Genomic DNA, 16,027 nt, shown 5'->3' with positions numbered 1-16,027 from the left:
ATGAAGTTGGTCAAGACGGTAAGTTTGTCATAGGCTGAAGTAAATTAAATTTTGATGAGAAATAGTCCAAAGGAATCATGAAAACAATAAACTATGTTTTAGTATATACTTTTCTTGAACCAGTAAGATGTTTTTTTTTTCCTTCCAAAGTTACAATATATTGATGAAGACATAAATACGAATAATGAAAGTCATATTACAAAGAGGTTAATATGATTTTCCAAATTTGAACAACCAAATATTAAACAACAATTTAAGATAAGTAAAAATAATTAAAAAATAAAGAAAAATCCATGACATGGATCCCGTAAACTTAACACAATGTAGAACTATGTTCCCGTTGAGCGGGATACTTAGATAATTCTTTTTTCGATTTTGACAAGAAATCCGCTCTATCCGACGAAGTCTAGTATTTTCAGTTCATCTTCAATGATATTCTAAAAAGCTAGATATACACACCTCCCTGATTTTTAGATCTACAAAAACTTGGATTTAAAGTTTGAATGAACACTACTTGAACAATCTAAAATTTCGGATCTAAGATGTGGGAACAAAACCACAAAAATTTATTCACCAACATAAAAACCAAATTGAAAAGACCATCTTAAAAAAAACTTATTCAAACAAGAAAGTAGATCACAATAATTTATACTATGGACGGAGATTAGATGACTTTCCGGTTAATCGGAAAGATCATCTTCTCCCACTCTGAAGAACATGAACAAAAAAAAAACTCTTTTTTCTAGAGAGAAGGGAGAGAATAATTTTGAAAGAGAGAGTGGATTTAACAAGGTCTAATCTTTATATGTTCGTCGATAGTCAGATGTGTTTTACTTATTTTTGTTTTGCGTCTTGGATTTTTATTTTATATTTTTATTAATTATTTTTTAGTCACGTGATGTAAATATAAGTATCATTTATTTACTTTATTAGTAGTTATTTATAACTTAATTAAAATTTTAATATTTTAAATAATTATGTTTTTTAATATTTCTATTTACATTAATTTTAATTTTAATATAATATAATATTTAATGTTACTAAATTTTATAAATAATTAATAATACTATTAGATAATAAAAATTAAAATTTCAAAATGCTTATGACCCCTTGATATTAGAGATAATTATACCTTAATAACTTAGAAGACATTTTGATGGCAGGATTAAAAAAATTGACCAAGGTTTTGATTTTTTATGGTACAAATCAATTTTGGTAGAAGTATTGAGACTATGAACAACAATAAATTGTTGCTTGCACAATATCACCTTTAATTTGTGAAGGAGAATCAGATTCTTATATACACTAAATTCTTCCACTGATACAATAGTTTTCATAGGTTTGTTTTAGTATGGCTTTCTGATTTTTATAAACTGAATTTCAAATTGTAATTTGTTATTTGAATGATTCATTTGGTGGCAAAAAAGTCTCTATCAATAACTGCTTTTTCAGCTTTCATCATTTGATTTTGGAACGATTCAGTTACTATATCGAGAAATTAGTTTATCTTTATAGTTTCACAATTAATTTATTAAAGTTTATGATAATAGTTGGCATCATCTTTGGCTGGAGTCAGTTTCGACTTATGTTATGGATGTTTCCATCTCGGTCTATGGATGTTTTTTGGAGGTTCAGATTTTGTTGGCTGAGCTGTTTACATTCTCTAAAGTAAGTGGTAGCGACTCATATTTATCAGGAAGGAAATGAGTCGCGGATGCTTTGACTCGTTACTGTTTTAAAATTGAGAATCATTTGTGGCATGTCCAACTTCTTTCTATTAATTTTTTCTTGTCAGATAATTTTAATAGTTGCGAGTACTATAGATTCGTCAATCCACACTAATGAGTTTTGAAATCTCCCCCTCGCCATTAACCAAAAGATTAATGCCAAAATTTTAGTTAATTCTTAGTCATTTATGTCAATCACTTCTCTTAAATTGATTTATTTGACAATGTTGCTTATTGTAATACCCCAAAATATTAAATTATCTAATTGGACCACGTGTCCAGTCTGGATTTGCTAGAGTGGCAAAATCGGGAAGTTTTCCGATAAATAAATTTTAGTAGGTCGGTTTTGGAAAGGATTATATGCGAGAAATTTAATAATATATTTCAATTCTAAAGACAGAATTGGAATTGAAAAGAAAAATGTTAAGAAAGTCGCAAAATAAAGTACAGGGACTAAAATGGTAATTTAGCCATATAAATTCCGAAGTGAAAATTATTTCGCCAAGGTCCGCGAAATGATTTATAGTATATGTATGTGGTAAAAGTTTCGGGTCAATCGAAGACCTTTTAAAATTTGGACGCGGATGCGTTTTGGGCTAAATTGTCACTTTTGAGAAGTTTAAGGGCTAAAGTGTAAATTAGCCAATTAAGTCTCGAGAATAGTAATTAAAAGATTTTGACGGAAAATAATAATATTGAGTTAGTATTATTTATATGAATATAAATAATACGTAAGCAATCGAGTTAAAAGAATAATTTAACCATTTGGTTAAATTAGAAAGTTTAAAAGAGAAATGGTTTAAGTTAAAGAAATGAAGGGTTAAAGAGATAAATTGGCCAAAGCTTATATACACATTTCCTTATGAATAAGAAAGAAGGAGCAGAGGCGCATGAAGTCTCCAGAAGGAGAAAAGAAAAGAAAAATGACGATCGTTACGATCCGTCGCCGCTTCGCCGTTTCTCGTCCGTTTCCGACGTTTAATTGCTCGAATTGATCGTATTCCAGAGGCGAATCACGGTAAGCTTGTTGTTTTACCGTTTAAACGGATATATTTTAAGTTATATCGATTCAAAGTTTTAGGCCACGGAACGATTATATCGTTTTAATCAATATTAGAATTGGATTATAGTGTTTTGAGCTTAGATTAAGCGTTTCGGATGTGTTTGGAGCGTTTTTACGCTAGTAGCACGTCGGAATGGCCGCGGACGAATCCTACGCGGGCGCGTAACAAACTTGCGCGGGCGCGCAAGTACTTTGCGCGGGCGCGCAAGTACTTTGCGCGGGCGCGCAACAAGATTGTGCGGGCGCATAGTTTATGTGAAGCACCTATACGGTATTTTCACCCCGCTATGACCCCGTTTTCCGACTTTAAGAGTGTCGGACATCAAAAAGGAAACACGGACCCCGAAAACGAGAAATTTGGATATCGAACACGACGTATTCGATTAGGGTTTCGAGATATAAGAAACCTATGATTAGAAATCTATGGATAAGAGATATAACAAGTATCTCGACTAAGTATTAGAACACGATCAAAGTTAAAAGACATAAATAGAATAGGATCGTGTTAACCTAAGTTTATAACTTAGGATTTTAGTATTCAGTTTACGTTTATGAATTAAACGTACGGGTAATGTGAATAGGTGAGTGACGTACCGACGAGCTACCAGGTTAACGAGCTGGAATAGCTACGAGAACGACGCATGGAGCTTATGTTTACGGGATTATAATAATGCGGTTTTGGATAGCGGTCACTGTGAGTTGCACTTTACTTTCGTGTATTATAATTAAAGTTATTTTATAGAAATATATATACCGTTTACACGCATCGCATTATATATAATTGATTGCAATGTTATATGTTTACTTAATTTCTATATACGAGAACTAGTATGCGATCCGAAGAAACTAGCTACCTATTGGGTGTCAATAGGCTGTGTGATCACCAGTATTGAGTTAGTATAGTAAGTTTGCATATGAGTGATGAATTGACTTGACACAGCCGGGAGCTGTTGATGAATATGAAATTTATGATTGGGTTATGATTTCGATACGCAGAGTGAACTCGGCTACGGTGTAGCCTGGAAGTCCCCGTATCTAGTGGCTGGGCCACCAGCGAGTTGGACTCGCAATTGATATTTACGATTGGGTTGAATGATATATGATTATTCGAGAGATGTGTCGCATGCTAGGATATTAGTTTCGTACGGATCAAATACATGTTTATATGTTTTATAATATAGTTTTCTTAAGATGCGATGTTATATTTTTATAATACTATTAGTAAATGTCAACTCACTCAGTATTTTCCCAAATACTGACCCCTCACCATTGTTGTTTCAGGTTATCGGAGTCGGATCAGACAGACCATCTCCTTTGTGTCGGCAGCCTTTTGGCTTACACAAAGTACGAGTTTTATAGAGCTGCAGTAGTCAGTAGGTGTCAGTATTAGATTTATGATTTGATTTCAAACGGTATTTGAAAAGTAAACTCTGATATAATTTTATAAATGAGTTGTTTAGAAAGATGGCGTTTATCCGTTTGAATTTGATACCAATTGCCGTGAGTGGAATTGGTGATGTTTGTGATCAGAAACAGGGCAGTGCTGGATATGAGATATCGCTCGGTAAGACCCTGGTTTCTAAGAATTGTTTCGCGAATGTTTTCAAAAAAAAAAAAAGGAATACGATATTTTAATAATTGAATTATATTATTTAAAGAAGATTTCTGATAATGTATTATATATAATAAAACGTTTTAATCGCGTAAAATTTACATTAATTTTAGGCTTGCTACGGGTTCCGGAGCTACCACTCCCGTTCCCTAGCGCCGGTCGCGGCTTAATAATTTGGGTCGTGACACTTATGCCCATAGATTTTGTTGCTGCTGAGTGAGAGGTCCTATTAAGCTGATTGTTAAGGTTAATTTATTGTTTTCTTTAAGCTGATACATCGAGACAACTCTTTGCTTACTTGCTGGCTCGAGGATCTTCATTTTGCTTGTCGAGATGAACATTTTTCATGGAGACGAATCTTTACTGCTCTTATCTTGGCTAGAGGAACGCTCTTGGTTGGTTGATATATTATTATTGATCGAGACAAAAATATCCTGCTCAACCCCTTGATCGAGGAATTCACATGGCTGGTCATGCATGATTTTGTTTTCGTAAATTGGCTAATCATATATGATTTTTTTAGTTGAAATAACTTTGTATAATTTTTTCATTTAATTTACTTAAATAGCAAGAAAAATGATGTATTCATAAAAGGGTTTCAACCTGATTGAGATGAGGAGTGCGATCCCTAATTTTTCATCTATAATTTTATTTAGAAAAATGTATATTCATAAATTTAATTTCAAGAATCTATAAGGATAAATTATTATAAAATATTAAGAGACAACATCAATTAAACAGATGAACAAACAAATTGTGAAAAAAATAATCTTTTAAACCCTAAATAAATTGAATAAATAGATTTTGTTTCATAAGCTCAAGTGGGATGGGCTCGGGCTGAGCCAGTCTGACTTGACTATTTTAATAAAATTTAAAATTGATCTAAGTCTAGTTCGAATTTTATATTTGTTATGTAAGCTTGATTCGTGTGTGTATATAACTTTTTCAAATTTATATAAAAAATAAATTTAAGTTCGTCCATAAAAATTTAAATCTATTACAGCCTCAAACTAGACAAGATAAAAATAAGAGAAAATTAGAAAAAAACGCCCTATTTTTTTATAGGAAAAGATAGAGAAAATACCTGTAATATCCCGTGTTTTTCCGTCATGGTTTCGTTGTGTTTCAAACTTAATTTCGAATTGTTAATGGTGGATTTAGCAAGTGTGACACTTTAATTGGGGTTTGAATTGTATCTTATATGTGTTGCATGTGTCATATGAGTTTTCGATGGCGATTTGATTTGTATCCGAATTATAATCGATGATGTATTCGTGTGCCTTCTGAATCTGACATGTTTTGATAAAGCATCCATATCTCCAGATTGCACCGTCAGATCGCGCTCATTTTTAGATGTGTTGTGCACAAGAAAAGGTTGACCATTGGATCAAAAGTTTAGGCGTGTTGGAGGGCGCGTTGGGCCATCGCGCCTCGCAACGCGCCTGTCACATTTTTCATGTCGGTGCCTCTCTACACTTATATCAAAACCTAGCTGACCCCTCTCAATTAAAAACACTCTGATTTGGATCATTCCTCTTCCATCTCATCACTTGTGTGGCTTTGGTAAGCGATTCTTACGTTTTTTCTTTGTGTAAATATAGTTCCTTTACTCGTATCAAATCCTTACTTGATAATCTTTGATTTCCAGCGACTTGGGCATTAGAATATCATCTTTAATCTGATCCCTTTTAACCTTCGCTTCGATTCGTTGTTTCACATCGAGTATGTACCATTCTTGCGCCACATCGTGTTTATCGTGTTCTAGATTCATGGTTGTGTTGTATATTGATTTACCTATTATTTTTTTCATGTTGAATCTAAATTGCATGTTAGGGTGATTTGAATACGTGTTGTGATTGAGTTATACTCTAGATTTACAATGAAATTGAATGGATTGAATGCTAGGTTGTTTGGTATGATTATGTTTAGTGTTATTCAGTATTTTGATGTGTTATTGAACGGCTGGAAATCTTTATTTGGGGCTGATGTAGGTTGTTAGAAATCAACGTATTGTTGGCTTATCGAATGGATTATAGATTGTGTAATTGGCTTGTGACGCGCGTATTCAACCCGTTTTGATTTGTTTGTTGTTCGAGACTTAAGTGGCTGCACATATACATTTGGAGGTGTTTTGGATGTTTGAAATATGTTGGCATTGTTTAAGAATCGTTGACGATGTTCCATGTATTCAAGTTTGACGAAATTGTGCCGCATAAATGGTTAAGTTAACTTCTCTATTTCAAATCTGAATTGAATGACTCATATGTGTATTTAGACCTCATATGGATCATTTGATATGCTTCGGCACATGTGTGTCTACTCTGGGTGGTTTTGCCAAGTGTTGGCAAAAGGTTTAAGCATGTTGTATAAATGGTTTACTTGGTTGTTAAGCTATGATTGAGTTCCATAGTTTTCAAATGAACGTAGTTTAATTTAGGGTTAATCACCAAAAAATGCCAAACCTATACGTTTTGTGTCAATTATAGCCAAACCTTTAAAAATCACCAGATTTAGCCAAACCTTATATGTCTAGTTTCTTTTTTAGCCATTTTTAAATCGAACCGGTTTTTCTGACACCGTGTCGTCCACCTCACCGCCAACTAAGCAATTGGCTGGCATGGCAGCTGAAATATTTAAATAAGATTTGGTTATAACTGACATAAAAAATATAGGTTTGGTATTTTTTGAGCAAGTAAACCTAATTTTAAATTCAAGCCAATTTTTAAATTTAATAATTAGTAAGTTAATTATATCATTTATGAAATTTATATATATTTAAAAATAATTAATATTTCCTATTTAATACTAATTAAAATTAATTTTAATATTATATTAAACCTAATTAAATCTAATAAATTTATATTTTAATGAATATGTAATTAAAAAATGAATTAATGTATTACTTAAAAATTAATGTTGAATTAAATTTGGTGAAAGGATTTAATGTTCATGATGATTTTGAACTTGATTTATTATTTTTAGTGTTGTTAAGATCTTGTTATAACTGGATTTAGATAATAAATAAAATAGTTATATATGTGTAAATTAAGATAAGTTTTTGGTTATACCGAGTAAAATGACATATGCATTTATGCTTATAAACATCATGATATATATTGATTACACCACAATGAGCTTCACCTTTTAAAGAAAAAAAATGAGAAAATAATTATACTCGTCCTTTAAATAAGAAGTTTATTCTGTGATTATTTTTATGTTTATGTGTGTATACTTGAATTATGAACACTGTCGTATGTTTGTTGTGTATATTACTTTCAGATTGTTCGTCGGAAGACGAACAATTGGGTCTCAAACGGTGGCGGTGTCAAAAAACCGAGAATGAATATGACATTTTTTGTTTTTATTAGAATTTAAATTAATTATATATCCCTTAAATATGTAAAAAACAATTAGTAGAATTATTTAAATTTAGTATAAAATAAATTAATTTTAATTAGCGTTAAATAAAAATATTATCTTTTAAATATATATGATTTTTATTATAATATAATTAATCATTTAATTATTTAATTTTAAAATTAGTTTTATTCACCAAAAAATACCAAACCTATGCATTTTGTGTCAGTTATAGCCAAATCTTATTTAAATATTTCAGCTGACATGCCAGCCAATTGCTTAGTTGGCGGTGACGTGGACGACACGCTGTCAGAAAAACCGGTTCGATTCAAAAATGGCTAGAAAAGAAACAGAACATATAAGGTTTGGTTAAATCTGGTGATTTTTAAAGGTTTGGCTATAATTGACACAAAACGTATAGGTTTGGAATTTTTTGGTGATTAAGCCTTTAATTTAAAGGTTTCGCATTATACTTTTTTTTTACTCTGGCATATCTTTGTGTAATACCCCAAAATATTTAAGCATTTAACTGGACCACGTGTCCAGTGTTGCATCGCCGGAGTAGCAATATCGGAAGGATTTCCGAGAAATTAAGATAAGTATAAAATTTTAGCACGATGGTTTTGAAAAAGATTATTGCGAGGAATTTAATATTATATTCCAATCCTAAAGTTGGAATTGGAATTAGAAAAGAAAAATGTTAAGAAAGTCGCAAAATAAGGTACAGGGACTAAAATGGTAATTTAACCATATAAGACCCGAAGGGATATTATTTCGCCAAAGCCCGCGAAATATTTTATAGTATAGGTGGTAAAAGTTTCGGGTCAATCGGAGACCTTTTAAAATTTGAACGCGGATGCGTTTGGGCTAAATTGTAACTTTTGAAAAGTTTCAAGGGCCAAAGTGCAAATTAGCCAATTAAGCCTCGGGAATAACAATTAGAAGATTATTGATGGAAATAATAATTTTGGGTTAGTATTATTTATTTGGATATAAATAATACGTAAGTAATTGAGTTAGAAGGATAATTTAACCATTTGGTTAATTATTAAAGTTTAAAAGAGAAATGGTTTAAGTTAAAGAAATGAAGGATTGAACTGGCAAATTTGCCAAACTATATATACACATTTCCTTAATCATAAGGAATCAGAGAAAAAAGAAATCTCCAGAAGGAGAAAAGAAAGAAAAGGACGACCGTTTCGATCCGTCGCTCGATCTCCGTTTCTCGTCCGTTTCCGACGCTTAATAGCTCGAATTGATCGTATTCCAGAGGCGAATCGCGGTAAGCTTGTCGTTTTACCGTTTAAACGGATATATTTTAAGTTATATCGATTCAAAGTTTTAGGCCACGAAACGATTATATCGTTTTAATCGATATTAGAATTGGATTTTAGTGTTTTGAGCTTAGATTAAGCGTTTCGGATGTGTTTGGAACGTTTTCACGCCGGAAGCACGTCGGAATGGCCAAGAGCAAGTGTTACGCGGGCGCGTAACAAAGTTACGCGGGCGCGTAACATAGTTACGCGGGCGCGTAACATAGTTACGCGGGCGGGTAACAATGTTACGCGGGCGCGTAACATAGTTACGCGGGCGCGTAACAATGTTACGCGGGCGCGTAACAAACTTGCGCGGGCGCGCAAGTACTTTGCGCGGGCGCGCAAGTAGACTATGCGGGCGCATAGTTTACGTGAAGCACCTATACGATATTTTCGCCCCGCTATGACCCCGTTTTCCGACTTTAAGTACGTCGGACATTAAAAGTGTATCACGGACCCCGAAAATAAGAAATTTGGATATCGAACATAATGAGTTCGATTAAGGTTCCGAGAAATAAGGAACCTAAGTTTAAGAATTGATGAATAAGAGATATGACGAATATCTCGAGTAAGTATTAGAATACTATCAAAGTTAAAAATCGTATTTGAAATACGATTATGTTAACCTAAGTTTATAACTTAGGAATTTGAATACTAAGCCCACGTTTATGGATTAAACGAATAGGTAACTCGATTAAGTAACTGACGTACCGACGAGCTACCAACCCAGTAGCTGGAGTGGTTATGTGATTGGACAACGCATGGAGCTTACGCTTGCGGGATTATAGTAATGCAGTTTTGGATAGCGGTCACTGTGAGTGGCAAATTTACTTTCGTGTATTATAGATATATAAAGTTATTTGCATAGATATACATATACTGTTTATACGCATCGCATGTTATATAAATGACTGAAAGGTTATATGCTTTCTTAATTTCTATATACGAGAACTAGTATGCGATCCGAAGAAACTAGCTACCTATTGAGTGTCAATAGGCTGTGTGATCACCAGTATCGAGTCAGTCTAGTATGTTTGCATATGAGTGATGAATTGACTTGACACAGCCGAGAGCTGTTGATGAATATGAAATTTATGATTGGGTTATGATTTCGATACGCAGAGTGAACTCGGCTACGGTGTAGCCTGGAAGTCCCCGTACCTAGTGGCTGGGCCACCAGCGAGTTGGACTCGCAAATGATATTTACGATTGAATTGAATGATATATGATTATTCGTGAGTTGTGTCGCATGCTAGGATATTAGTTTCGTACGGATCAAATACATGTTTATATGTTTTATATTATTGTTTTCTTAAGATGCGATGCTATATTTTTTTATATTAATACTGTTAGTAACTTGCAAGCTCACTCAGTATTTCCCCAAATACTGACCCCCTCACAGTGTTTTCTTTCAGGTGACCGGAGTCGGATCAGACAGACCATCTCCTTTGTGTCGGCAGCCTTTTTGGCTTACACAAAGTGCGAGTTTTTATAGAGCTGCAGTAGTCAGTAGGTGTCAGTATAAGGTGTATAATTTAATTTCAAACGGTATTTGAATAGTAAACTCTGATATAATTATATAAGTAAGTTGTTTATAAAGATGGCGTTTTATCCGTTTGAATTGTGTACCAATTGCCTTAAGAGGAATTGGTTATGTTTGTGATCAGAAACAGGGCGGTGCTGGATATGAGATATCGCTCGGTAAGACCCTGGTTTCTAAGAATTTGTTCGCGAATGTTTTCAGAAAAGAAATACGATGTTTTAATAATTGAATTATATTATTTAAAGAAGATTTCTGAAAACGTATTGTATATAGTAATATGTTTTAATCGCGAAAAATTTATAACGGTTTTAGGCTTGCTACGGGTTTCGGAGCAACCACTCCCATTCCCTAGCGCCGGTCTCGGCTCAATAATTTGGGTCGTGACACTTTGGGTCGAGTTAGACTTGGGTCGCCCGACATGTGAGATTAAGCTTGAAAGCTAATTCACTACTCTAGGATTTTCACTTGGTTTCAAAGTTTTAAACTAAGTTATATAAGTACTCCGGATTATATTTTCAACGGGAATTCAATTATGCTTAACTTATTGTTTGACTCTGGTATTACTTGATAATGGAATGTATATGTATGGATGATGTGCTTGGGCTTAGTCTTTGGCTTGTGGTTGAGATACTAGTCCTATGTGGTGTCTAGTATTCTTAGAGTTAGGGGATGAATTGTTTTTAACTTAAGCTTTATTTCTCGACCGTCGACTGTTCGTGCTCCTGAATCAGAGCAGGTTTAGGTTGCTTGGCAGGTTATCACGTGGATTAGCAAACAGTGAGTTTATAGTGTTATTTACCGTTTTATTAAGTACCGTAAATTATTTTAGTATTACAAATGTTTATGAACTGTTTTTAATGATTATGGATCTGGATTGGAAAGAGCTACTCGATAGGCTCGTATCGAGACTGCGTGCACCGGTAAGTACTTTGGGATTTGCTGAAATGTCTGGCCTACTTTGGTAATTGATGAGGATTTGTTCCCATATACTTTGGTTATATACTTTGGATTTCATTTTAATATTGTATTCTATAATCTTATGTATATTAGTATAAAAGGATTTGGTTTTAAGGGTTTTAATCTTAATAAATGTAAATAGCATTATGAACTCATCTCAGTATATTTGACCTCGTTGTTTTTCCCAATTTGTTAGCTTTATGATTTTGAGCGTTTGATTGAACTTCAGTTTTCATTATTCCGTGGAGGTCCACTTTTGGTTTTAAATAAAGATAGTCCTTCTTTTAAAACTCTTAGACCGCAGTAGTAACAGATTATGACTTTAATGCTTTTATAGTTTAGTTACTTTGTCGGATTAGTCCGACTGTTAGTTATTTCTGTTAGCATGTTTTTAATATATACTTTGGATATTTGATTTATATATAAGGCATGTTGTTTGAGTCTCGGATTTATGTCGAGCATTTTATTATATAACTATTTATATAAACTGCTAGATTTAGGTTGGAGTCTCGGTTGCCCCCGAACAGTGATTTTCTTGCAAGTTTATATGTTTTTATGGTTATCAGCAAGGTTAGCTACGGGTTTCGGCACAATCATACCCATACCCTAGCATCGGTCGCGATTTGTGAAATTGGATCGTGACAATACCTCACCCTTTTAGTATTTTTATTTTTTTTACTCTAAGGTTTCTTTTTATTATAATAATACTTATTTTTATTATTTTTTACTCTAAACAAATTTTTATTGTGTTTTTTTCTTTTTCTCTTTTCTTTGTTCTTCTTCTTCTCCATTTTTTCTTGTTCTTCCTTTTTCTTCTTCTTCTTCTTCATTTTTTCCTTCATTGCACCGCCTCTATCACTTCTTCTATCTATCATCGTTTCACCATCGATGTGTTGTCTTCCATATTTAATTTTAGCGATTTTTTCTTGGATCGTAGTGATTATTATGATTTATTTTAACTTTTAGATCTAAAAGAATTGCTCTTAGATTTTTTTTAGTTTCAGATCTAAAAATCTACATAAAAACGATTTTATGATTGAGAAATGATTTTTCTATAGAAAACAGCGTCTGATTATCATATAGGTATTACTATGTTCATATCAGTATCATAACATTGCAGAAATAAATAATTTTCTGTGAAATAAAGTGCTTGAATATCATATCGGTAACTTAATGTTAGCATATATGCAGGATAACATTATCATATTAGTATCACAACATCATACAGTTGTAGACACCTATTTTTCGAACAGGTAAAAAGTGATAAGGAACTGAAGCGTCCAATGATGATTTATAGAGAAACACGTCCAGGTGACGAGCTTTCGATTTGCTTGCTGGAATCTAAGCAGGCGTAATCTGTGCACTTTGCAAACTTGGAGGATTAAACGTAATTAGGTATAAATAGCCCATAAAAATCCAAAGAGATTGTAGTATAAGTCCATAAATTGGACTAATTACAATGTCTTAGAAGTTTATGGGCTAATTTGTAAGTTTGACGGGATGAAATTGGCCATGACCAAACGTATAGGGCCCAAGGAACCTTTTTTAACACTTTCGGGCACCAAAACACACTTTTAGCAATCTTTTACTTAGCCACCAATCCTTAATTCGAATTTAATTAAAAAAATAGAGTTTAAAGCTAATCTTAACACCTAATGACTTATCACTTCACACACTTTCACCTTATAAGATTCTAGAATATTCTAGAAGATTCTAGAATATTCTAGAAGATTCTAGGAAACCCTAGGTCACCCCTAACCACTATAACTACAGTCTGAAGCCATCCTGACTGAAGGTAGCAAACAAACCCTAAAAATAAACAGCAAAATTCGGCCATCACACACACACACACTAAAATCCAGCCCTGAAAACACTGAACACGTGTTAATTCTCCAAGAACGCATCATGCGCACGGATTCGAAGCTGGATTCCGCATCAACTTTGCTAGCAAACGAGCCAGGACTCAAACCGGTAATTCTGAGGACCCTTAGTAATGTTCTTTTGATTTTGCCATAAATTTACATGTATAATTGCCATAATTGGTGTGATTATGCTTAGGATGCATGTTTAGGTATTTTATTGCTTGTTTTTTCCATTAAGAGTGCTATAATCAACTAATTTGATGCTTTCAATAAACTACCATAAAATTCAATGAAAAAGCATGTATTTTACTCCTATTTAGAGTGTCGTTTCCGCATGCTTTTATTATGTTTTATCACAATTTTATGGTATTTCGAATGCCTTATTACGTGTTTTAGTATTTCAGGTACTTGAGAGCATTGCGGAAGCGTTTTGGTGCAAAAGTTGGAAAAGACGACAAAAGAGATGCGGAAGCTCATTTGCAAATCTGAAAAGCTAACCCCCGTACACTATTTGACCAATTTAGACCAGCTAGAAGCTTCAAATGAATTCGTGTTCTTCATAAAAGTTAAAGTAGACGTCCTAAGCTTTCCAAAGGTTCAAGAATCGACTTAATCGGACATTTCTACACCGATTTATGAAGGTTTGAAGATCGTGATCCGGAGCAGCAAAAGGCAGCTCGAATCGAGCTCACCTAGTTCAGAATGGAGCTCGATTCGAGCCACATGGGGCTGAACTCAGAATGGCTGGGCTCGAATCGAGCTCCTCACTTGGCCAAAGTGAGCTCGATTCGAGCCAAGGCTAAAAAAAAGGGGGATTTCTGATTTCAAACATCACAAGGCTTGATTCAATTGCCATTTTGGGCCCAACACATGTGTAATGGATGTTTTCTTTTCCTCTTTTGTGGGTACTATAAAAACAACATTAGCTCTATTTTTAGGTCAAAAACTTTACTCTAGAGAATTATTCCCTTTTGCTATTACTTTTCTTAGAATAGAATCTCTTTAGAATTAAGTGCTCCATAGCTTCCTCCATTGTTGAAGCTCTTGAAGCTTTATTTTCTTTGTATGAACAAGATCTTCATTATTATTGCAAGCTTATTTATTACTGAATCTTCATTATCTCTTATGATTGATTGCTCTACTCATTTAATTAAGGTAACCCATCTTTACTTTATAATGCTCTATTACTCTTATTCATTGATTGCTTGTGTTGCTTTAAGTATGAGTGGCTAAACCCCCCTTGTTAGGGGGTTGGTATGATAACTTAGGGTTTTATTGATTGGTTGGTTCTTAGTGTTGTATGCTTATGTTTCACTCCTATTGCTTATTGCTTGATTAGGATTAGCTACTTTAATCATGTTTAGAGTTTGATTGATACACTGAGAGGTGGTTGATTAGATTGACTAATAGGATTGAAAACCTAGATTTTAGAGCACCACGAGAGTGGGTTTGAACCTAGGTGGCCCTAGAGTGGATTGATTAATCGCTAGTTAATGATTTGGTTTTGCGGTGTAACATGAGAGTGAGCTTGGTATTGATTAGATGATTAGATAGCGGTTTTGTCATTCTTTGAGGCTCGAGAGAGCGGGAATGATGTTTTAGACCTCACTCGGTCCGTAGCAACTTCCAATTTGACCAACCATGAAATGCATAACCTAGGTGGGACTACCAATCCCTTGACGTTTCCCTTTTATTGAATTACACCTTTGATAATTAGTGTTTCTTTAGTTGTTAATTGCAATTACGTGCTTAGTAGAATTTTTAGTAGTTATCGGATACTTGAAACTTCAACCACTTTTGTTTTGCTAAACGAATTGGATCATAACTAAATTTCATTCTCGTCAATCACTCCTATTTCACTCCTTGTGGGTTCGACCTCGTATTTACCGAGTATTACGAGTTGGGTTTATTCTCAACATTAATCACTGTAATTAGCTGTCTTTAATGTTCAAACCCGGAAAACACTCGATTGGGTGCCTTACAATGCATGTTTCTAGGTGTTTTTAGCTATTTTTCTATGAAAATAGTTACTGCCCCGAAATAACGTTTTGTGTAGATGAGCTTTAAACACTCTGATTATGCGTTTTTTTGGATTCCTTGTTCGTTTTTATGCTGTTTTGACTATTTTTGCATGAAAACGGAGTTAAAACGAGTGAGAACGAAGCAAAATAAAATCTCGGAAAACTGATGCCGACAAACCGCCGCCGCCCCAAGAACCGATGGCGCCGCCAAGTTATCCTGTTGGCCGTGATCCTCCTTCGCCAGACCTCCAGATTCGCTCCCAAATCCTTCTAGACGCAATCCAAACTTCAAAACATGTTTCTGGACTCCAAATTAGTAGAACCTAAACTCTGAATCGACTCTGGATCAAACCAGTAGAACCGGATCGACGGAACGCACAACTCTCGTGATCTGACTGAGAGCCCATTCTGACCAGACCGTTGGTCAAAACCCGCGCGAGTGCCAGACACTCAAAGTCAACAAGGTTTTAAAGTATCTCTAACCTTATATGTATATCCAACTGCCTCTGAGCATTCTAGCATTGTTTACTGCTTTCCAAAAGCATTCCAAATCCAATAGTAACCAGTTA

The sequence above is a fragment of the Mercurialis annua genome, linkage group LG7 (assembly GCF_937616625.2).
Source record: "Mercurialis annua linkage group LG7, ddMerAnnu1.2, whole genome shotgun sequence".
In the NCBI taxonomy this organism is placed as follows: Eukaryota; Viridiplantae; Streptophyta; class Magnoliopsida; order Malpighiales; family Euphorbiaceae; genus Mercurialis; species Mercurialis annua.
Note: the sequence above shows the minus strand (reverse complement) of the source record.